General features: G+C 45.4%; 1 protein-coding gene and 2 pseudogenes across 1 annotated transcript in view; all 3 read left to right on the top strand.

Moving 5' to 3' along the window:
* The first annotated feature begins 17252 nt into the window (after window positions 1-17252).
* The window catches only part of LOC143804169 (uncharacterized), a 196221-nt gene continuing 188561 nt past the window's right edge, over window positions 17253-24912 (top strand). Inside the window, exon 1 of the mRNA XM_077281985.1 lies at window positions 17253-17287. The gene's annotated coding sequence lies outside the window, so the exon portion shown is untranslated. The remainder of the gene's footprint in view (window positions 17288-24912) is intronic.
* LOC143810782 (U7 small nuclear RNA) lies at window positions 21137-21198 on the top strand (annotated as a pseudogene).
* LOC143810786 (U7 small nuclear RNA) lies at window positions 24140-24201 on the top strand (annotated as a pseudogene).

Here is a 24912-nt window from a genome sequence, read left to right as displayed (position 1 = left end):
CAATGCAATAGTTAGTTTTTTATCCTTGTATGAAATTCCCCAAATATGGGGGGAATGACAAACACATATAACGGTCCAAATGTGAACTGGTCCAGAGCGAAGATCCAGTAGAAAGTTGTAATTAGAACCAGCCAGTTGGTCAATCACAAAACCCGAGGTAGGGAACGATAGAGAGCCCATACAGTACTGGGATTGTATAATGAAAAATGGAGGCTGGATTACTGGAAAACATCACTGAGACACTTTCCACAAGGGGCTGGAGCTATGCAAATCTTCATCTTTTTGGCAACTTTCTTAGCGGAGAGATTTGTGGAGCTTTGGTCATTGATGAAGGTCTCCATCCTGTGTCTTCCTCAACAAAGGTCTTTTGTCATCAGAAATATTCTTTAGATTAACAATGGGACTTTGGTTTTGACAGATTGGCTCTGTTGAGGAGAGCCATAAGATCAAATACTTAATTAACCTCAACACATAAGACATAAGGTAATTGAGAGAAGCAACCCATAATGTGTATTGTTTAACCTTACATAAGTTTCCTCAGATGATCAATGAGACCCTAAAGATGGCTGCCATTTCCTGTACCAGCATGCCATGTGCTCTGGTATCCAAGATGACGCCCACCCTGATGAGCTCATGGATCCACCCACAGTGACGCCCACCCTGATGACCTCATGGACCAACCCACCCTGATGACCTCATAGATACGCCCATGGACTTGCTCATTGCCCAATCCACTAACCAATGAAATACATTCGATCACTCCCATTTTAGAGCTAACCGAGCCCCCTTACAGGAAATATATAAGCTTGTGTTTTAAGCCAAATAAAGTCCTTCATGGAGCTGAGCCACAGATTGATCAAGGAGAGTATACATCCAACTGTGTGGTGTATTTCTTTTGGTGCGCACCTGATAAATATCCATTAGGCCAGGAGTAGGCAACTAGAGAATTGAACATTTTATTAATTGTTCAACCCAACATATTTGGCTGCCCAACCTGGGGCCAGCAGAGGAAGAGCCCTGAACCCTGAGGACCGGCGAGTGGAACGGCAGGACGCGCTGAATACCCCGAACCTGGAGACTGATCACCTCCTTAACAGAACATGGTAAGTCTGCTGATTATTTATAATCTGTAGTCTTTACCTGTGTCCTTCGGGGTATCCTGTGCAGATTGCCTGACCGTGTCCCGTTTTCTTGGTATCTGTAAGACGGCAGTAGGGTCTCTCCGCTGCTGGTCATTTAATTGCAAGAACCGTCACATATTTTAGTTGCCTACTGCCTGTTACATGTTGTGAAGAGGGGAGATGACTTGTAGTTAAGAGAAGCAAGTGTTAAAACAGGAAAAGCAAGTTTTAGAGAAGGAGAAGCAAGTGTTAAAACAGGAAAAGCAAGTTTTAGAGAAGGAGAAGCAAGTGTTAGAACAGGAAAAGCAAGTTTTTAGAAAAGAAAAGCAAGTGTAAGAAAGAAAAAAAAAATTTGTCTGTGGTACAGTACATGGTTGTCGCCTGTGATAAGATTTTCAGTTCTGTATAAGAGAGACTAGGACCTTGAGTGAATTGACTCGGCCTAGGGGGGGCCCGGTAAAACTTGGAGTGAGATGACTCAGTTCGGCGCCTAATAAATTGTGTAGCGGCTCATTAAAACTTGGAGTGAGATGACTCAGTTCGAGCCAAATAAATAAATTTATAGTTTTTGCCTCGTGACTTCGAGTGAATTGACTCTGCACGGGGACTGATAAGTTAGGGAGCAATTTGATTAAGTAGGGAATAATTGGTTTGTAAAGTACAGAACACGGAAGTCAGACAGGGACCACTTGACAAGAAGGAATAGGAACTGAGTACTGCAGACTCAGTTCCCTTTAGAATCTCAGGTTTGAGTCATCTCCCCCGTCTTATCGTTTGTTTGGTGTTTGTTATCTTGATAGATAGATATATATATACTGTATATCTATAGAAAGATGGAGAAATTAATGCAGTTCTGCCGTATTGGCACTAAGCCAAATTCAGATGGCAAGTTAGACCCGTGCACATTAGTGGCGACTTGTGAAGGGAAGAGTCATGTTAAACAATGTAAAAAGCTTATGAAGTTGAGTGGAATGCCAGAAGGGGGGAGGTTACAGCCCCTGGAGTGGAAGATTGTCTTGAAAGAAAGAAAAGGTATCCTAGAAGATAATGGATTGTTGTCTACTGCTAGGGCGTGGGAAAGAGTCTCTGAAAGTTTGTATAAAGAAAATTGGGTAGAGGAGGAAAGGAATAAAAAGGGTAGAGTTTTGACTTATGTGTATTACAAAAATATATCCTGTGAGCGGCCACCACTGTATAATGGTGGCCCAGAGCCATGTGCTAAATGTAGCAGCCATTTTGATGATGGCAAATGTGTTAATTGTAATAGCAGCCATTTTGTGGATGAGCCATGTGCTAAATGTAATGGCAGCCATTTTGTTGATGGCAAATGTGCTAAATGTAACAGCAGCCATTTTGTGGATGGCAAATGTGTTAATTCTAACAGCAGCCATTTTGTGGATGGCAAATGTAATTCTGGCAGCAGCCATTTTGTGGATGGCAAATGTAATTCTGGCAGCAGCCATTTTGTGGATGGCAAATGTGTTGATGCGAACGGCAGCCATTTTGTGGATGGCAAATGTGTTAATGCGAACGGCAGCCATTTTGTGGATGGCAAATGTAATTCTGGCAGCAGCCATTTTGTGGATGGCAAATGTGTTAATGCTAACGGCAGCCATTTTGTGGATGGCAAATGTAATTCTGGCAGCAGCCATTTTGTGGATGGCAAATGTGTTAATGCTAACGGCAGCCATTTTGTGGATGGCAAATGTAATTCTGACGGCAGCCATTTTGTGGATGGCAAATGTGCTGCTCCTGGTGGTGAACATCTCAGACTAAGGCTACACGCCACATCACTAAATCCTTCTTACCCAGTAATGACCACTAACGGCCAATACTATATTCCTTCGGGAAGTGAACAGGCTTTAGCCATGTTTCCTATCTCAGTGGTTTCCAATGTGGCACCAACCCTTTCCCCTATCACTCCAGTCGTGAATCCAGCAGTCCTCCCACCTGGATCGTCCCCGGCACCGACCCTTTCTACTGTCACTTCCACTGCCAATTTAGCCGCACACCCACATGAGATGCTCCAAGCAACGGCCTCTCCTCCCAATGCTTCCACTACAACAGCACTCTCACACAGTCTACCTAACCCTATACCCAGTAACTCACAGGCTCTCTCGCAGCCAAGTGCACACCTGTATGGAACGGTGGCAACTGTAACAAGGAGGGGCTCAATCTGGGAGGGGATACCAATAGCACAGGAAGCACAAAAGAGAGGGAATGTTGGCAACCTATTTTTGAAAAAGAACTTCCTGAGGGACCCTTGTTAGTGGTGGGAAAGGGTGACATAACAACAATGGAGACAGACGCTATTGTTAATGCTGACAATTCTCGGTTAGAGCACAATGGAGGTGTAGCTAGAGCTATAGTGGAAGCAGCAGGGGCGACTATTCAAGTTGACAGTCGAATCATTGTTGAGTCACGTGTTCAGATAGCTGTTGGGGACATAGCGGTGACTAAAGCTGGCAATCTCCCGTGTAGAATGATCATACACGCTGTGACCCCTACTTTTGACCCTATTTATCCAGACGTTAGTGCTCAACAACTTCGTGCAGCAATAACTCGCATTTTAGAGTATGCGAATATTAGTGAGCAGATTGAGGCCTTGACAATTCCCGCCATTGGTGTTGGCATTTTCGGTTTCCCTGTTCATGCATGTACAAGAGAAATCGTTGGAATTACAATAAACAAGTTGTTATGACCCCAATGGCGAGGGTCTCAGAGGAACGTGGAAGTCTGCAGAATACAAAAATCCAGCTCATAGGGCAGTGGTAACTGGGTTGACCATATATCTACTCCTAACGCCAACACTAGAAGTAGCCGGGGATCATTCCTACGTTGATTCTAGATGACACGCGCCAGCCGGAGAATCTAGCTACCCCTAGCAGAGGAAAACAAAGACCTTTCTTGCCTCCAGAGAAGGGGACCCCAAAGCTGGATAGAAGCCCCCCACAAATAATGACGGTGAGGTAAGAGGAAATGACAAACACAGAAATGAACCAGGTTTAGCACAGAGAGGCCCGCTTACTGATAGCAGAATAAAGAAAGGTAACTTATATGGTCAACAAAAACCCTATCAAAATCCACACTGGAAATTCAAGAACCCCCGAACCGTCTAACGGTCCGGGGGGAGAACACCAGCCCCCCTAGAGCTTCCAGCAAAGGTCAGGATATAGTTTTGGAACAAGCTGGACAAAAATACAAAACCAAAACAAATAGCAAAAAGCAAAAGGCAGACTTAGCTGATATAACTGGAACCAGGATCAGTAGACAAGAGCACAGCAGACTAGCTCTGATAACTACGTTGCCAGGCATTGAACTGAAGGTCCAGGGAGCTTATATAGCAACACCCCTAACTAACGACCCAGGTGCGGATAAAAGGAATGACAGAAAAACCAGAGTCAAAAAACTAGTAACCACTAGAGGGAGCAAAAAGCAAATTCACAACAGTACCCCCCCCTTAGTGAGGGGTCACCGAACCCTCACCACGACCACCAGGGCGATCAGGATGAGCGGCATGAAAGGCACGAACTAAATCGGCCGCATGAACATCAGAGGCGACCACCCAGGAATTATCCTCCTGACCATAGCCCTTCCACTTGACCAGGTACTGAAGCCTCTGCCTGGAGAGGCGAGAATCCAAGATCTTCTCCACCACGTACTCCAACTCGCCCTCAACCAACACCGGAGCAGGAGGCTCAGCAGAAGGAACTACAGGCACAATGTACCGCCGCAACAAGGACCTATGAAATACATTGTGAATAGCAAACGACACAGGAAGATCCAGACGAAAAGATACAGGATTAAGGATTTCCAATATCTTGTAAGGCCCAATAAAACGAGGTTTAAATTTGGGAGAGGAGACCTTCATAGGAACAAAGCGGGAAGAAAGCCATACCAAATCCCCAACGCGTAGTCGGGGACCCACACCGCGGCGGCGGTTGGCAAAGCGCTGAGCCTTCTCCTGTGACAACTTCAAGTTGTCCACCACATGATTCCAGATCTGCTGCAACCTATCCACCACAGAATCCACCCCAGGACAGTCAGAAGGCTCCACATGACCCGAAGAAAAGCGAGGATGGAAACCAGAGTTGCAGAAAAAAGGTGAAACCAAGGTGGCGGAACTAGCCCGATTATTAAGGGCAAACTCAGCCAACGGCAAGAATGTCACCCAATCGTCCTGATCAGCAGAGACAAAACACCTCAAATAAGCCTCCAAAGTCTGATTGGTTCGCTCCGTCTGTCCATTAGTCTGAGGATGGAAAGCAGACGAAAACGACAAATCAATGCCCATCCTACTACAAAAGGATCGCCAGAACCTGGAAACGAACTGGGATCCTCTGTCAGACACAATATTCTCAGGGATGCCGTGCAAACGAACCACGTTCTGGAAAAACACAGGAACCAGATCGGAAGAGGAAGGCAGCTTAGGCAAAGGAACCAAATGGACCATCTTGGAGAAGCGATCACATATCACCCAGATAACGGACATGCCCTGAGATAGCGGAAGATCAGAAATGAAATCCATGGAGATATGTGTCCAAGGTCTCTTCGGGACAGGCAAGGGCAAGAGCAAACCGCTGGCACGAGAACAGCAAGGCTTAGCTCGAGCACAAGTCCCACAGGACTGCACAAATGACCGCACATCCCTTGACAAGGAAGGCCACCAAAAGGACCTGGCCACCAGATCTCTGGTGCCAAAAATTCCCGGGTGACCTGCCAACACCGAGGAATGAACCTCGGAAATGACTCTGCTGGTCCACTTATCCGGGACAAACAGTCTGTCAGGTGGACAAGACTCAGGCCTATCAGCCTGAAATCTCTGCAACACACGTCGCAGATCCGGAGAAATAGCTGACAAGATAACTCCATCTTTAAGAATACCAACAGGATCAGCGACTCCAGGAGCATCAGGCACAAAGCTCCTAGAAAGAGCATCGGCCTTCACATTCTTTGAACCAGGTAAATACGAGACAACAAAATCAAAGCGGGAGAAAAACAATGACCAGCGGGCCTGTCTCGGATTAAGGCGTTTAGCAGACTCGAGATACATCAGATTTTTGTGATCAGTCAAGACCACCACACGATGCTTAGCACCCTCGAGCCAATGACGCCACTCCTCAAATGCCCATTTCATGGCCAACAACTACCGATTGCCCACATCATAATTTCGCTCGGCAGGCGAAAACTTCCTAGAGAAAAAGGCACAAGGTTTCATAACAGAGCAACCAGGGCCTCTCTGCGACAAAACGGCCCCTGCCCCAATCTCCGAAGCATCCACCTCAACCTGAAAGGGAAGTGAGACGTCAGGCTGGCACAAAACAGGCGCCGAAGTAAACCGGCGTTTCAACTCCTGGAAAGCCTCCACGGCAGCAGGAGCCCAGTTAGCTACATCGGAGCCCTTCTTGGTCATATCCGTCAAAGGTTTCACAATGCTAGAAAAATTAGCGATAAAACGACGGTAGAAGTTAGCGAAGCCCAAGAACTTCTGAAGACTCTTAACTGACGAGGGCTGAGTCCAATCAAGAATAGCTCGGACCTTGACTGGGTCCATCTCCACAGCAGAAGGGGAAAAAATGAACCCCAAAAAGGGAACCTTCTGTACACCAAAGAGACACTTTGAGCCCTTGACAAACAAAGAATTTTCACGCAAAATTTTAAAGACCAACCTGACCTGCTCCACATGCGAATCCCAATTATCAGAAAAAACCAAAATATCATCCAGATAAACAATCAAAAATTTATCCAGATACTTCCGGAAAATGTCATGCATAAAGGACTGAAAAACTGAAGGCGCATTGGAGAGACCAAAAGGCATCACCAAGTACTCAAAATGACCTTCGGGCGTATTGAATGCGGTTTTCCATTCATCACCTTGCTTAATGCGCACAAGGTTGTACGCACCACGAAGGTCTATCTTGGTGAACCACTTGGCACCCTTAATCCGGGCAAACAAGTCAGACAACAGCGGTAAAGGATACTGAAATTTGACAGTGATCTTATTTAAAAGCCGATAATCAATACAAGGTCTCAAAGATCCGTCCTTTTTTGCCACAAAAAAGAATCCCGCACCAAGAGGGGAAGAAGACGGACGAATATGTCCTTTCTCCAGAGACTCCTTGATATATGAACGCATAGCGGTATGTTCAGGTACCGACAGATTAAACAGTCTTCCCTTAGGAAATTTACTGCCTGGGATCAAATCTATAGCACAGTCACAGTCCCTATGAGGAGGCAGTGCACTGGACTCAGACTCACTGAAGACGTCCTGATAATCAGACAAATACTCCGGAACTTCCGAAGGCGTAGAAGAAGCAATAGACACAGGCAGGGAATCCTGTCATGATCTCTGCAGGCAGAGATCATAGCAAGCCTATAGAGGGACAAGCTCTCGGAAGATGGAACTATACTGACCATGAACTAAGCCTGCCGCGCAACTAGAAATAGCCAGGTAGCATTTCCTATTTATAGCTAGATGCCCAGCTCTGGCCTAAGACCTAAATAGCTAGCAGAGGGAAATATAAGACCTGGCTCACCTCTAGAGAAATATTCCAAAGAAGACAGTAGCCCCCCACATATAATGACGGTGAGTTCAGATGAAACAACAAACGCAGCAGGAAAATAGTCTTAGCAAATTTGAGGTCCGCTTACTAGATAGCAGAAGACAGATAGTATACTTTCATGGTCAGCAGAAAAATACTAACAAAACACCATCCAGAGATTACCTTAAACTCTGGCATTAACTCATAACGCCAGAGTAGCAATCCCTGATCGACGAGAGCTTTCCAGACACAGTAACAAAACTTCAGCTGCGAACTGGAACAAATAGGCAAAACAAAACATGGACAAAAGTCCAACTTATCAGTAGTTGTCTAGAAGCAGGAACAAGCACTGAGAGGCATCAGATAACATTGTTGACCGGCAAGAAACCACCAGAGAAATGAGCTTAAATAGCGACACCCACTACTGATGGAATCAGGTGAAACAGGAAAGAGGATGACAAGTCCAATTCCACAAGCGGCCACCGGGGGAGCCCAGAATCCAAATTCACAACAGTACCCCCCCCTCAAGGAGGGGGCACCGAACCCTCACCAGATCCACCAGGGCGACCAGGATGAGCCCTATGGAAGGCACGAACAAGATCAGAAGCATGAACATCAGATGCATTGACCCAAGAATTATCCTCCTGGCCGTAACCCTTCCAGTTGACCAGATACTGGAGTTTCCGTCTGGAAACACGAGAGTCCAAAATTTTCTCCACAACGTACTCCAACTCACCCTCAACCAACACCGGAGCAGGAGGCTCAAGAGAAGGTACAACAGGTACCTCATACCTGCGCAATAACGACCGATGAAAAACGTTATGAATGGAAAAGGACGCAGGGAGGTCCAAACGGAAAGAAACAGGATTAAGAATCTCCAATATTCTATAAGGGCCGATGAACCGAGGTTTAAACTTAGGAGAAGAGACCCTCATAGGGACAAAACGAGAAGACAACCACACTAAATCTCCAACACAAAGCCGAGAACCAACACGACGATGACGGTTGGCAAAACGCTGAGTCTTCTCCTGTGACAACTTCAAATTGTCCATAACCTGCCCCCAGATGTGATGCAATCTCTCCACCACCGCATCCACTCCAGGACAATCCGAGGATTCCACCTGACCGGAGGAAAATCGAGGGTGAAACCCCGAATTACAGAAAAACGGGGACACCAAGGTGGAAGAACTGGCCCGATTATTGAGGGCGAACTCTGCCAATGGCAAAAAAGCAACCCAATCATCCTGGTCAGCAGAGACAAAACACCTCAGATATGTCTCAAGGGTCTGATTAGTCCGCTCGGTCTGGCCATTAGTCTGAGGGTGAAAAGCAGATGAAAAAGACAAATCTATGCCCATCCTAGCACAGAATGCCCGCCAAAATCTAGACACAAATTGGGTACCTCTGTCAGAAACAATATTCTCAGGAATACCGTGCAATCGGACAACATTCTGAAAAAACAGAGGAACCAACTCAGAAGAAGAAGGCAACTTGGGCAGAGGAACCAAATGGACCATTTTAGAGAAACGGTCACAGACCACCCAGATGACAGACATCTTCTGGGAAACAGGCAGATCTGAAATAAAATCCATCGAGATGTGTGTCCAAGGCCTCTTAGGAATAGGCAAGGGCAACAGCAGTCCGCTAGCCCGAGAACTACAAGACTTGGCCCGAGCACAAACGTCACATGACTGCACAAAGACTCGCACATCTCGTGACAGAGAAGGCCACCAGAAGGATCTTGCCACCAAATCCCTGGTACCAAAAATTCCGGGATGACCTGCCAATGCAGAAGAATGTACCTCAGAGATGACTCTGCTGGTCCAATCATCCGGAACAAACAGTCTATCAGGCGGACAACGATCCGGTCTATCCGCCTGAAACTCTTGCAAGGACCGCCGCAGATCAGGAGAAACGGCCGACAAAATTACTCCCTCCCTAAGGATACCTGTGGGTTCAGAATTACCAGGAGAGTCCGGGTCAAAACTCCTAGAAAGGGCATCTGCCTTAACATTCTTAGAACCCGGTAGGTATGACACCACAAAATTAAAGCGAGAAAAAAATAAAGACCAGCGCGCCTGTCTAGGATTCAGGCGTCTGGCAGTCTCAAGATAAATCAAATTTTTGTGGTCAGTCAATACCACCACCTGATGCCTAGCCCCCTCGAGCCAATGGCGCCACTCCTCAAACGCCCACTTCATGGCCAAAAGCTCCCGATTCCCAACATCATAATTCCGCTCTGCGGGCGAAAATTTGCGAGAAAAGAAGGCACAAGGCCTAATGACGGAGCAGTCGGAACCTTTCTGCGACAACACTGCCCCAGCTCCGATCTCCGAAGCGTCAACCTCAACCTGAAAAGGCAGATTCACATCAGGCTGACGCAACACAGGGGCAGAGGCAAAACGGCGCTTAAGCTCCTGAAAGGCCTCTACAGCATGAGGGGACCAATTAGCAACATCAGCGCCTTGTCTGGTCAAATCAGTCAGTGGTTTAACGACATCCGAAAAACCAGCAATAAATCGGCGGTAAAAGTTGGCAAAGCCCAAAAATCTCTGAAGACCCTTAAGAGAGGAGGGCTGAGTCCAGTCACAAATAGCTTGCACCTTGACGGGATCCATCTCAATGGAAGAGGGAGAAAAAATATACCCCAAAAAGGAAATTTTCTGGACCCCAAAAACGCACTTAGACCCCTTCACACATAAAGAATTAGACCGCAGAACCTGAAAAACTCTCCTGACCTGCTGGACATGAGAGTCCCAGTCATCAGAAAAAATCAGAATATCATCCAGATATATTATCATAAATTTATCCAGAAAATCGCGGAAAATATCATGCATAAAAGACTGGAAAACTGAAGGGGCATTAGAAAGACCAAAAGGCATGACCAAATACTCAAAGTGGCCCTCGGGCGTATTAAATGCGGTCTTCCACTCATCCCCCTGCCTGATCCGCACCAAATTATACGCCCCACGAAGATCAATTTTAGAGAACCACTTAGCACCCTCTATACGAGCAAACAAATCAGTAAGCAATGGCAATGGGTATTGATACTTAACAGTGATCTTATTCAGAAGCCGATAATCAATACATGGTCTCAAAGAGCCGTCTTTTTTTTTGAGACAAAGAAAAACCCAGCTCCCAAGGGAGAAGAAGATGGACGAATATGTCCCTTTTCCAAAGACTCCTTTATATATTCCCGCATAGCAGCATGTTCCGGCACAGACAAATTAAACAAACGACCCTTTGGATATTTACAACCCGGTATCAAATCTATGGCACAATCGCACTCACGGTGCGGAGGTAACGACCCAAGCTTGGGTTCGTCAAAGACGTCTTGATAATCAGAGAGGAACTCAGGGACTTCAGAGGGAATGGACGACGAAATAGAAACCAAAGGTACGTCCCCATGAATACCCTTACATCCCCAGCTCAACACAGACATAGCTCTCCAGTCCAAGACTGGGTTGTGAGACTGCAACCATGGCAATCCCAGTACCAAATCGTCATGTAAATTATACAGCACCAGGAAACGAATAATCTCCTGGTGATCCGGATTGATACGCATGGTTACTTGTGTCCAGTATTGTGGTTTATTATTAGCCAATGGGGTGGAGTCAATCCCCTTCAGAGGAATAAGAGTCTCCAAAGGCTCTAAATCAAAACCACAACGATTGGCAAAGGACCAATCCATAAGACTCAGAGCGGCGCCAGAGTCAATATAGGCGTCCGTGGCAATGGATGACAAAGAGCAAATCAGGGTTACAGACAAAATAAACTTAGACTGAATGGTGCCAATGGAAACAGACTTATCAAGCTTCTTTGTACGCCTAGAGCATGCCGATATAACATGAGTAGAATCCCCACAATAGAAACACAATCCATTCTTCCGTCTAAAATTCTGTCGCTCACTCCTGGACAGAATTCTATCACACTGCATACTTTCTGGCGTCTTTTCCATAGACACCGCCAGATGGTGCATCGGTTTGCGCTCCCGCAGACGCCTATCAATCTGAATAGCCATTGTCATGGACTCATTCAGACCTGCAGGCAAAGGGAACCCCACCATAACATCCTTAACGGCATCAGAGAGACCTTCTCTGAAAGTTGCCGCCAAGGCGCACTCATTCCACTGAGTAAGCACAGACCATTTACGGAATTTTTGGCAGAAAACTTCAGCTTCGTCTTGCCCCTGAGATAGTGCCATCAAAGTTTTTTCTGCCTGAAGTTCCAAATGAGGTTCCTCATAAAGCAAGCCCAAGGCCAGAAAAAACGCATCCACATCGCGTAACGCAGGATCCCCTGCTGGCAATGAGAAGGCCCAATCTTGAGGGTCACCCCTGAGCAAGGAAATCACAATCCTAACCTGCTGAGCAGGGTCTCCAGCTGAACGAGACTTCAGGGACAAATAAAGCTTACAATTATTTCGGAAATTCTGGAAGCTAGCTCTATTCCCTGTGAAGAACTCCGGCAAAGGAATTCTCGGCTCAGATACCGGAGCATGTACTACAAAATCTTGTAAATTTTGTACTTTCGTGATGAGATTATTCAAACCCGCAGTTACACTCTGGAGATCCATTATTGTCAGGTGCACACAGAGCATACAGAGATTAGGAGGAGAGAGAGAAAAAAGACTGCAGCAAGGCAGACTGGAGGGAAAAAAAAAAAAAAATTCCAGCAGACTTCTTATAACTCTCCTTTCTCAACCTGGGTCTTTAACACTTTAGTGGCCGGTCAAACTGTCATGATCTCTGCAGGCAGAGATCATAGCAAGCCTATAGAGGGACAAGCTCTCGGAAGATGGAACTATACTGACCATGAACTAAGCCTGCCGCGCAACTAGAAATAGCCAGGTAGCATTTCCTATTTATAGCTAGATGCCCAGCTCTGGCCTAAGACCTAAATAGCTAGCAGAGGGAAATATAAGACCTGGCTCACCTCTAGAGAAATATTCCAAAGAAGACAGTAGCCCCCCACATATAATGACGGTGAGTTCAGATGAAACAACAAACGCAGCAGGAAAATAGTCTTAGCAAATTTGAGGTCCGCTTACTAGATAGCAGAAGACAGATAGTATACTTTCATGGTCAGCAGAAAAATACTAACAAAACACCATCCAGAGATTACCTTAAACTCTGGCATTAACTCATAACGCCAGAGTAGCAATCCCTGATCGACGAGAGCTTTCCAGACACAGTAACAAAACTTCAGCTGCGAACTGGAACAAATAGGCAAAACAAAACATGGACAAAAGTCCAACTTATCAGTAGTTGTCTAGAAGCAGGAACAAGCACTGAGAGGCATCAGATAACATTGTTGACCGGCAAGAAACCACCAGAGAAATGAGCTTAAATAGCGACACCCACTACTGATGGAATCAGGTGAAACAGGAAAGAGGATGACAAGTCCAATTCCACAAGCGGCCACCGGGGGAGCCCAGAATCCAAATTCACAACAGAATCCCCATGAATACCACGACAGCCCCAACTTGAGACTGACATAGCCTTCCAGTCCAGGACTGGATTATGGGTCTGTAACCATGGCAGCCCTAAAACGACCAAATCATGCATTTTATGTAAAACCAGGAAACGTATCACCTCGCGGTGTTCAGGAGTCATGCACATGGTAACCTGTGTCCAATACTGCGGTTTATTTGCAGCCAATGGTGTAGCATCAATACCCCTAAGAGGAATAGGATTTTCTAATGGTTCAAGAGTAAAACCACAGCGCTTAGCAAATGAGAGATCCATGAGACTCAGGGCAGCACCTGAATCTACAAACGCCATGACAGGATAAGATGACAGTGAGCAAATCAAAGTTACAGACAGAATAAATTTAGGTTGCAAATTACCAACGGTGACAGGACTAACAACCTTAGCTATACGTTTAGAGCATGCTGAGATAACATGTGTAGAATCACCACAGTAGTAGCACAAGCCATTCCGGCGTCTATGAATTTTCCGCTCATTTCTAGTCAGGATTCTATCACATTGCATTAAATCAGGTGTCTGTTCAGACAACACCATGAGGGAATTTGCGGTTTTTCTATCATATTGCACCGAATTAGGTGTCTGTTCAGACAACACCATGAGGGAATTTGCGGTTTTGCGCTCCCGCAACCGCCGGTCAATTTGAATAGCCAGTGCCATAGTATCATTCAGACCTGTGGGAATGGGAAAACCCACCATAACATTCTTAATGGCTTCAGAAAGGCCATTTCTAAAATTAGCGGCCAGTGCACACTCGTTCCAATGTGTCAGCACGGACCATTTCCGAAATTTTTGGCAATACACTTCAGCCTCGTCCTGCCCCTGAGACATAGCCAGCAAGGCCTTTTCTGCCTGAATCTCAAGATTGGGTTCCTCATAAAGTAAACCGAGCGCCAGAAAAAACGCATCAAGATCAGCCAATGCCGGATCTCCTGGCGCCAGCGAAAAAGCCCAATCCTGAGGGTCGCCCCGTAAGAACGAAATAACAATTTTTACTTGCTGAGCAGAATCTCCAGATGAACAGGGTCTCAGGGACAAAAACAATTTACAATTATTCACGAAATTCCTAAACTTAAACCTGTCTCCGGAAAACAGTTCAGGAATCGGTATTTTAGGTTCTGACCTAGGATTTCTGATAACATAGTCTTGTATGCCCTGCACACGAGTAGCCAGCTGGTCCACACTTGTAATCAAGGTCTGGACATTCATGTCTGCAGCAAGCATAGCCACTCTGAGGTAAAGGGGAAGAAGAAAAAAAAAAAAAAACTCAGAATCTTCTTTCTTATAATCCCTCTTCTGCAATGCATTAAACATTTAATACTGGCCTGGCAAACTGTTATGACCCCAATGGGGAGGGTCTCAGAGGAACGTGGAAGTCTGCAGAATACAAAAATCCAGCTCATAGGGCAGTGGTAACTGGGTTGACCATATATCTACTCCTAACGCCAACACTAGAAGTAGCCGGGGATCATTCCTACGTTGATTCTAGATGACACGCGCCAGCCGGAGAATCTAGCTACCCCTAGCAGAGGAAAACAAAGACCTTTCTTGCCTCCAGAGAAGGGGACCCCAAAGCTGGATAGAAGCCCCCCACAAATAATGACGGTGAGGTAAGAGGAAATGACAAACACAGAAATGAACCAGGTTTAGCACAGAGAGGCCCGCTTACTGATAGCAGAATAAAGAAAGGTAACTTATATGGTCAACAAAAACCCTATCAAAATCCACACTGGAAATTCAAGAACCCCCGAACCGTCTAACGGTCCGGGGGGAGAACACCAGCCCCCCTAGAGCTTCCAGCAAAGGTCAGGATATAGTTTTGGAACAAGCTGGACAAAAATACAAAACCAAAACAAATAGCAAAAAGCAAAAGGCAGACTTAGCTGATATAACTGGAACCAGGATCAGTAGACAAGAGCACAGCAGACTAGCTCTGATAACTACGTTGCCAGGCATTGAACTGAAGGTCCAGGGAGCTTATATAGCAACACCCCTAACTAACGACCCAGGTGCGGATAAAAGGAATGACAGAAAAACCAGAGTCAAAAAACTAGTAACCACTAGAGGGAGCAAAAAGCAAATTCACAACACAAGTGTAGCCCCCCAAGCATTTCCTGCCTCTCTGAAATCAGGTTAGTTAGAAATGAGGACAGGACTGTTAAAGCTTTTAAGACTGCCTGCATCACCTGGACCCCACACCATGATACTGGAGCTGCCTAAATAGAGCCCCTCATTCCAAGACTGTTACCTCCTGCTCCTCATACACAAGTGATTACATCTGTACTACCGGTGCCATCTCTACTCCCGCCTCAGGTGCCACCACCAACTGTGCCAATGCTTATGTCTGAGGAGCCCACCCTCTACGTCAAGTTTACACCCCAGCAAGCTGCTACTCTGTTCAACGAAGTTCTAGATCCAGAAAAACAGCCGATGCCTTTCTACAGAATCATGCTTCAAATCCAAAGGAATTACTCAGCCACGTGGCAAGATCTCATTACCCTGGCAAATTTTAAAGCAGGAGATGCATATTGGCCTGGTATGGATATCGTGTTCAATGATGCCTCACTTGCCAGTGACACTACATGGGACTCTGGTGTTCAGTTCTGCCAACAACTTAAGACATGGGCCTCGGATGAGCTGGCTGACCTATCACTTATTGTCGCCAATGGATTCCAAATGCCTCCAAGCTGATGCAGCCATTGTACGATGACCTGAAGACGTCATCGTTTCCACTATGTACCAAATCCGTGGAAGCTTTCTACGCTCTTAAACAGGCCATACAGTCTGCACCAGCTCTTGGAATCCCAAATTCTGACATCATCTGAGGACATCCAGTTCTCTTAATGGCTCCACACGACATAATTGCTATTCTTGCAACCTAAACATCTGTTGGTGCAGCGTCATATGAGACTCCAATGTTCCCTCTTGATTCCGGATAATGTCACTCTTGTCCGCTGCACCATCCTCAACCCGTCCACGCTGCTTCCTCTTTCCAGGGGGGATGTGGATGATGATACTGATGCTCTCGGAAAAGATGCCTCTACACACTCAGAGGATCATGACTGTCTCGAACAAATGCAGGAAGAAGCAGCCTCCAAGAAAAACGTGTCTGAAGACCCACTCCCACATGCTGACCTGACGTTCTTCACTGATGGTTCCAGATTTGCAGATGAAACAGGAAGGTTCCATAAGGGATATGCCGTGGTTACACATGACCAGGTCATCTCAGCCGGATCCCTACCACCGCACATGTCTGCACAAGAAGCGGAACTTAAGGCTTTGACGTTGGCTTGTCAGGAAGTGACGGAGAAGATGGTCAACATCTACAAGTATTCAAGATACGCTTTCGGAGTGGCTCATGACTTCGGCAGTATCTGGGCAGCCAGAGGATACCTAATGTCCAGTGGCACTCTTGTAAAACATGCTGCTACCATGCAAGAACTTGTGGCCGCTCTAGATCTACCTTTGGAGGTTGCAGTGATCAAGATCAAAGCTCACGGGAGATTGGATTCTCCAGAAGCAAAGAGGAACTTCTTTGCTGACAAAACAGCAAAAACCTATGCTGCGGATCCATTTGGGAAAGAGAAAGCAGCGGTGTACGTGTCAGAAGACACTGAAGAAGGGACTAAGGGCTCTCTTATGAGGATTATCCATCTACATCAAGACAAGACATCAGATGATGAAAAGAAGTCATGGCAAGAAGGAGGAGCTAAAAAGGATGAAGATGGAGTCTGGAGGATGAACAAAAAGGTCTGTTTACCCCGTAATCTGTACCCCTCTGTGACAGAATGGGCACACGGTATCACCCACAGAGGCAAGAATCGGATGAATGACCTGATTTGGAAGACTTATATGGCACCTGGAATCTCTACTGTCACCCAAAAATATTGTAAGTCCTGCCTTGTGTGTGCAACATGCAATCCAGCACCGCCTCAGAAAGTTACTCAGAAACATTTGGCTATGCCTTTCAGAGAATTCGGATAGATCACATTCAAATGCCAAAAGTAGGGAAGTGCGAGTATGTACTGGTAGTGACTGACATGTTCTCAGGATGGCCCAAAGCCTATCCAGTAACCAACATGACTGCCAGAGTGACTGTTAAGAGACTGATGTAGTCTGCAGATATGGGGTCCCAGAGGTGATTGAGAGTGACCAAGTACCCACATTCATTGCAGCACTAAGGAACTATGGACATTGGTGGGAGCTGATTTGGATTTACATACTCCATATCACCCCCAGAGCAGTGGGAAAGTAGAAACACTGAATGGCACCTTCAAAAATAAAATACTGAAAGCCAGTCAGCAGGTCAGACTTGGACAGATATTTTGCCCGTTGCCTTATACTCAGTCAAAAACACTCCAAGGGGTCCCACTAAACTCACACCATTCGAGATTCTTTTTGGGGGGCCTCCAAGGTTGGGTCAATATTTTCCACAACAGCTAGCCTTAGGAAGTGATACTCTTGTAAATTATGTAATTGTTGTTACTAAAGAACTGTCAGTAACACATGTACAAGTTTTATCATCCATTCCAGGTCCAGATACTAGTGAAGGTACCCATACTTTCCAACCTGGTGACTACGTGCTGGTAAAGAAGTGCATCAGAAAGACATCCCTGGAGTCGAGATTTAAGGGTCCCTACCAAGTGCTCCTGACTACTCATACTTCGGTCAGGGTTGCTGAGCGCCTCCTGGATCCATCTCTCACATTGTAAACTTGTTAGTTAGGGACAGAGTAGGATCTGACCTGCTTGTCAAAGTCCAGCTACAAAGGGAGGTTTTCCACAAGGGAAAACTTGTCTCAAACTGGTGAAAACTCCAATTCCCCCCCAACCGGGTGAGACGGTCAGATCTAGGATGTGTACATCAGGGTTAGTCACATGTGTATTTTATGTAACCATGGAGATGGGAGATTGGAGAGTAATAGATCCAGCAGGTAGGAAAGTCCCGAGGACATGGGTAACGTGCTCCGATGTACCTCCTCGGTATACCCATAATTGGTCACACATTCTCTGGTGTCTATAGCATCCATATTGTCATGAAGCCTCTGATGTCATAGTGACACTTAACACCGGTGGGTTAGGGAACCACGGTGGGATCAAGATAAAAAAAGGTGGTTAATAAAGTATTTAGGGGGGACTGTTGAGGAGAGCCATAAGATCAAATACTTAATTAACCTCAAGACATAAGACATAAGAGATTGAGAGAAGCAACCCATAAGTTGTATTGTTTAACCTTACTTAAGTTTCCTCAGATGATCAATGAGACCCTAAAGATGGCTGCCATTTCCTGTATCAGAGCCATGTGCTGGTATCTAAGATGATCAATGAGACCCTAAAGGTGGCTGCCATTTCCTGTATCAGCACACCATGTGCTAGTATCCAAGATGACGCCCACCCTGATGACCTCATGGATCCACCCACAGTGACGCCCAACCTGATGACCTCATGGACCAACCCACCCTGATGACCTCATGGATCCGCCCATGGACTTGCTCATTGCCCAACCCACTAACCAATGAAATACATCCGATCACTCCCATTTTAGAGCTAACCGAGGCCCCTTACAGGAAATATATAAGCTTGTGTTTTAAGCCAAATAAAGTCCTTCTTGGAGCTGAGCCACAGATTGATCAAGGAGAGTATACATCTGACTGTGTGGTGTATTTCTATAGTGCGCACCTGATCAATATCCATTAGGCCAGGAGTAGGCAACTAGAGAATTGAACATTTTATTAATTGTTCAACCCAACAGCTCTAGTTTCTGAGATATTTAATCGTTAATTAATTAATTACACTAGATTTCTGGCTTCAAAAATTGAAAAAGTGTCTTTTATAAACTTATAATATTTAAGACAATGTTAGAGTCAGAACACGAAAATCCATCACATCTGTTATCACAGAAACATCACATTGGGGGAACGGATCATTTTCATGGATAAATTATCTCAAAACTAGAAACAATTCAGCAAAATATCAGAAATCAGATAAATAAACCTCGGCCCCTGATTATTGCTCTCAATATCTATGATACAGTTCAGTTAGAACATCTGATCTTAATCAAAACACCAAAAACCCACTGGAATCAGCAGAAAAGAAATCACTATTTCTCATCTTTCTTTTTACAAATGTTTGGACTTTTCAGCATTCACCAAAAAGCTGTTGAACAAATAGTCAAAGAGCTACAGACACTGATCACATGGAGCGTTTCATCCGACCTCCCCGATCACCATCAATATCATGGAGACGACACAGAACAGGTTTATCCCGAGGATACAAGATTGATACAAGTATTTACAAAAACAGGAAGTGGCGGGGCTAATGCTGCTACAATATGTAGATTAGTAGGAAGGGGCAGGGCTAATGCTACAATATGTAGATTAGCGGGAAGGGGTAGGGCTAATGCTGCAATATGTAGATTAGCAGGAAGGGGCAGGGCTAATGCTACAATATGTAGATTAGCGGGAAGGGGCGGGGCTAATGCTGCTACAATATGTAGATTAGCAGGAAGGGGCAGGGCTAATGCTACTACAATATGTAGATTAGCGGGAAGGGGCGGGGCTAATGCTGCTACAATATGTAGATTAGCAGGAAGGGGCGGGACTTATTCTACTACAATATGTAGATTAGGGGCGTCACTCTTGTATCTTCCTGTATAAACTTGTTCTTTGTCGTCTCCATGATATCGATGGTGATCGGGGAGGTCGGATGAAACGCTCCATGTGATCAGTGTCTGTAGCTCTTTTACTATTTGTTCAACAGCTTTTTGGCGAATGCTGACAAGCCCAAATATTTGTAAACAAAAGAAAGAATAGTTATTTCTGTAGTTGATATAAGCAAGTAAAGTCTTATTATCTGAGATTGTAATAAATCATTATCAGATTATCATCTACTGAAATTAAAAAACTGCTGATAGATCTTCAGGAAGGTCCACTGTCTCTAAAGAACTTTGGTCTCTGACTGCAGCTGGAAAAAGCCTCCACTTAGATATTAATGGAAGCAAAACCTGAGTAGGACATTTGCATAGCTCCGCCTCATGGGTTATCTGCTAGTAACTCCGCCCTCCAAAAGCTATAAAGGTCCTGGAAGAAGCAGTAAATGACCCACACAGGAGGCGGCAGATAGCAATTCCTCCATGTGTCCTTCTACCTCTCGTCCCAGCCCATCCCCGTCCGTCCAGCGTCATCAGCACCAGTACTCATTTCCTACCGCGTTCACTGGGCTCCGGCTCACATTGCTCATAGACCGGAGACGACTATTGGTGCCAGATCGGTGATAAAGGAGCCATCACCAATGGAAGCCGCGAGCCGTTCATCCTCCTCCACCAGACAGAAGAGCGACCGTCTCCACGTGACATCCTCCCCCTCCTGGGAAATCCATCGTCGGTTCCAGGAGACGATTTCTACCATGATATTGATGGGGATGAAACATTCAGGGTTTTTATTTCTACTAATTACTTAATATCTTTTTAACAAATGCTGAAAAGCTCAAACGTTTGAGAAAAATAGGAAATAGCTTCTAATTATATTTTAAGTTCATGTTCTCCAGTTTTAGTGTTCTCCATGATTCCGGGCACTTTGGCCTTTTAATGAAACTCAAATCTTCTGATTGAGCTTTAATTATTAAGAATTTCAGAAGAAGCTTCTGTGATCAGTGATTATGGGGGAAGATCGGCCATCAAAGAGCTCAACTGAGAAAAGTTCCACTGAGGAATTTGGCGAAGATTATAGAGAAAATCTGCATAGCTCCACCCCCTTCTGGGGAAACAGATTCCAGAAACTTCTCTGTACAAGTAGAAAGGAAACGTCAGAAGAGACAATGGTCCCGACTTTATAATGAGACCACTCAGATAAGGAGAATGTGTAGCCCCGCCCCTTCCTGTTTATGTAAATACATGTATCAATCTTGTATCTTCCAGCATAAACCTGTTCTGTGTCGTCTCCATGATGTTGATGGTGATCGGGGAGGTCGGATGAAACGCTCCATGTTATCAGTGTCTGTAGCTCTTTGACTATTTGTTCAACAGCTTTTTGGCTAATGCTGAAAAGCCCAAATATTTTTATAAAACAGAAAGATGAGAAATAATGTTTTTTTTCTGCTGATTCTAGTTTGTTTTTGGTGGTTTGATTAAGATCAGATGTTGAAATCAATAATCAGGGGCCGAGGTTTATTTATCGGATTTAGGATATTTTGCTGAATTGTTTCTTGTTTTGAGATAATTCATCCATGAAAATGATCCGTTCCCCCCATGTGATGTTTGTGTGATAACAGATGTGATGGATTTTGGTGTTTTGACTCTAACATTGTCTTAAATATTATAAACTTATAAAAGACACTTTTTCAGTTTTTGAAGCCAGAAATCTACTGTAATTAAACACTTCTGTCTAATCCTCGGGTTTCCAGGGAACAGTCCTAAGGCTCCACGCCATCTTCTTATGGGCTCTGAATGGGTTTAAGGTGGATCCAGCGGCCTCTTCTGACACCTCCCTTCATTAGTAGCCACTTTCTACAAGGGGCTGGAGCTATGCAAATCTTCATCTTTTTGGCAACTTCCTTAGCGGAGAGATTTGTGGAGCTTTGGTCATTGATGAAGGTCTCCATCCTGTGTCTTCCTCAACAAAGGTCTTTTGTGATCAGAAATATTCTTTAGATTAACAATGTGACTTTGGTGTTGACACATTGGCTCTAGTTTCAAAGATATTTAATAGTTAATTACGGTAGAATTCTGGCTTCAAAAATTGAAAAAGTGTCTTTTATAAACTTATAATATTTAAGACAATGTTAGAGTCAAAACACCAAAATCCATTGCACTTTTTATCGCAGAAAAATCATGTAACAGAGTGTCCCCCCAGCCTGTACACATGGATCATACTTTAAGGCCCCGTCACACATAGCGATTTACCAACGATCACGACCAGCGATACGACCTGGCCGTGATCGTTTGTAAGTCATTGTGTGGTCGCTGGGGAGCTGTCACACAGACCGCTCTCCAGCGACCAACGATCAGGGGAACGACTTCGGCATCGTTGAAACTGTCTTCAACGATGCCGAAGTCCCCCTGCAGCACCCGGGTAACCAGGGTAAACATCGGGTTACTAAGCGCAGGGCCGCGCTTAGTAACCCGATGTTTACCCTGGTTACCAAAAAAAACAAACAGTACATACTCACCATCTGATGTCCGTCAGGTCCCTTGCCGTCTGCTTCCTGCTCTGACTGAGTGCCGCCGTACAGTGAGAGCAGAGCGCAGCGGTGACGTCACTGCTGTGCTGTACTTTCACTTTCACTTTGCGGCGCTCAGTCAGTGTGGGAAGCAGACGGCAAGGGACCTGACGGACATCAGATGGTGAGTATGTAGTGTTTGTTTTTTTTACATTTACGCTGGTAACCAGGGTAAAGATCGGGTTACTAAGCGCGGCCCTGCGCTTAGTAACCCGATGTTTACCCTGGTTACCAGTAAAGACATCGCTGGATCGGTGTCACACACACCGATTCAGCGATGTCAGCGGGACCTCAACGACCAAAAAACGGCCCAGGCCGTTCCGACACGACCAGCGATCTCACAGCAGGGGCCTGATCGCTGGTACGTGTCACACATAGCGAGATCGCTACTGAGGTCGCTGTTACGTCACAAAACTTGTGACTCAGCAGCGATCTCGCTATGTGTGACGGGGCCTTTAATCAGGCTTACATTAGCATTCCTGGCCCTGTATCTGGTGGGGGCATGCTTGTCTTTGTTTCCCTCTGCAGGGGGCGTCTACAGTACACAAACCTGTAGAGAGACTGCAGACAGGGTTGCTGGAACTTTCTTAATCCTTGGAGCTATGTTTAAGGGGGTGGGTGTTGGGATCAGCCCCTTTGTTTGGCACAGATACTAAGAGTGGTAGGACAACAAGCCACATGTTAAGTTAGTTGATGCTGTGTGCTTTGAAGGGCAAGGATCTGCAGCTGCAGCTGGATCCTGGTATCATGTATGGAGACTGGAGATCATTTTGCCACATGGAATTGTGAGGTCTCACCACCCTACTGGATTTAAGGACTGAATCTGAAGACTGTAGTTGTGTGGTGACTTGGGAAGGGCTGGGATCTTATGCTGAGGCGAGATCCTGTTGCCTGTGTGTGGAGGGTTTAAAGCTGCCATGTTGGACTGTGTTGTGTCCCTCATCTGCTGGAGCCATTGAATTGACTCAAAGGCTATTTCTATTTCCCTGGCGTCGGATTGCCGGGTGGTGCCCACGGATCTGGTCCCTTTGCGTGGACTCATTGTGGACGCTACAGAATTACTTTCATTTGTGTTGTCCCAGTCCCCTGTTCCAATAAATCTTGTTGGATTGTTTATCGGCCTGGTGTCTCTTGCTGCTCTGTCGCAAACCCCGTCACACATCACATCGGGGGAACGGATTATTTTCATGGATGAATTATCTCAAAACTAGAAACAATTCCGCAAAATATGCTAAATCAGATAAATAAACCTCGGCCCCTGATTATTGCTTTCAATATCTATGATATAGTTCAGTTAGAACATCTGATCTTAACCAAAACCACACTGGAATCAGCAGAAACAAAATCATTATTTCTCATCTTTCAGTTTTTTACAAATGTTTGGACTTTTCAGCATTCGCCAAAAAGCTGTTAAACAAAAAGGAAAATAGCTACAAATACTGATCACATGGAGCGTTTCATCCGACCTCCCCGATCACCATCAATGTCATGGAGACGACACAGAACAGGTTTATCCCGGAGGATACAAGATTGATACATGTATTTACATAAACAGGAAGGGGCGGGACTTATTGTACTACAATATGTAGATTAGCAGGAAGGGGCGGGGCTAATGCTGCTGCCATATGTAGATTAGCGGGAAGGGGCGGGACTTATTCTACTACAATATGTAGATTAGGGGCGTCAGTCTTGTATCTTCCTGTATAATCCTGTTCTGTGTCGTCTCCATGATATTGATGGTGATCGGGGAGGTCGGATGAAACGCTCCATGTGATCAGTGTCTGTAGCTCTTTTACTATTTGTTCAACAGCTTTTTGGCGAATGCTGAAAAGCCCAAATATTTGTAAACAAAAGAAAGAATAGTTATTTCTGTAGTTGATATAAGCAAGTAAAGTCTTATTATCTGAGATTGTTATAAATCATTATCAGATTTTCATCTAGTGAAATGAAAAAACTGCTGATAGATCTTCAGGAAGGTCCACTGTCTCTAGAGAACTTTGGTCACTGACTGCAGATAGGAAAGCCTCCACTTAGGTATTAATGGAAGCAAAACCAGAGTAGGACATTTGCATAGCTCCGCCTCCTTATGGGTTATCCGCTAGTAACTCCGCCCTCCAAAAGCTATAAAGGTCCTGAAAGAAGCAATAAATGACCCACACAGGAGGCGGCAGATAGCAATTCCTCCATGTGTCCTTCTACCTCTCACCCCAGCCCATCCCCATCCGTCCAGCGTCATCAGCACCAGTACTCATTTCCTACCGCGTTCACTGGGCTCCGGCTCACATTGCTCATAGACGACTATTGGTGCCAGATCGGTGATAAAGGAGCCATCACCAATGGAAGCCGCGAGCCGTTCATCCTCCTCCACCAGACAGAAGAGCGACCGTCTCCACGTGACATCCTCCCCCTCCTGGGAAATCCATCGTCGGTTCCAGGAGAGGATTTCTACCATGATATTGATGGTGATGAAACATTCAGGGCTTTTATTTCTACTAATTACTTAATATCTTTTTAACAAATGCTGAAAAGCTCAAATGTTTGAGAAAAA

This window comes from Ranitomeya variabilis, chromosome 2, assembly GCF_051348905.1.
Source record: "Ranitomeya variabilis isolate aRanVar5 chromosome 2, aRanVar5.hap1, whole genome shotgun sequence".
Classification (NCBI taxonomy): Eukaryota; Metazoa; Chordata; class Amphibia; order Anura; family Dendrobatidae; genus Ranitomeya; species Ranitomeya variabilis.
Note: the sequence above shows the minus strand (reverse complement) of the source record. Positions and strands in the feature narration are given on the sequence as shown.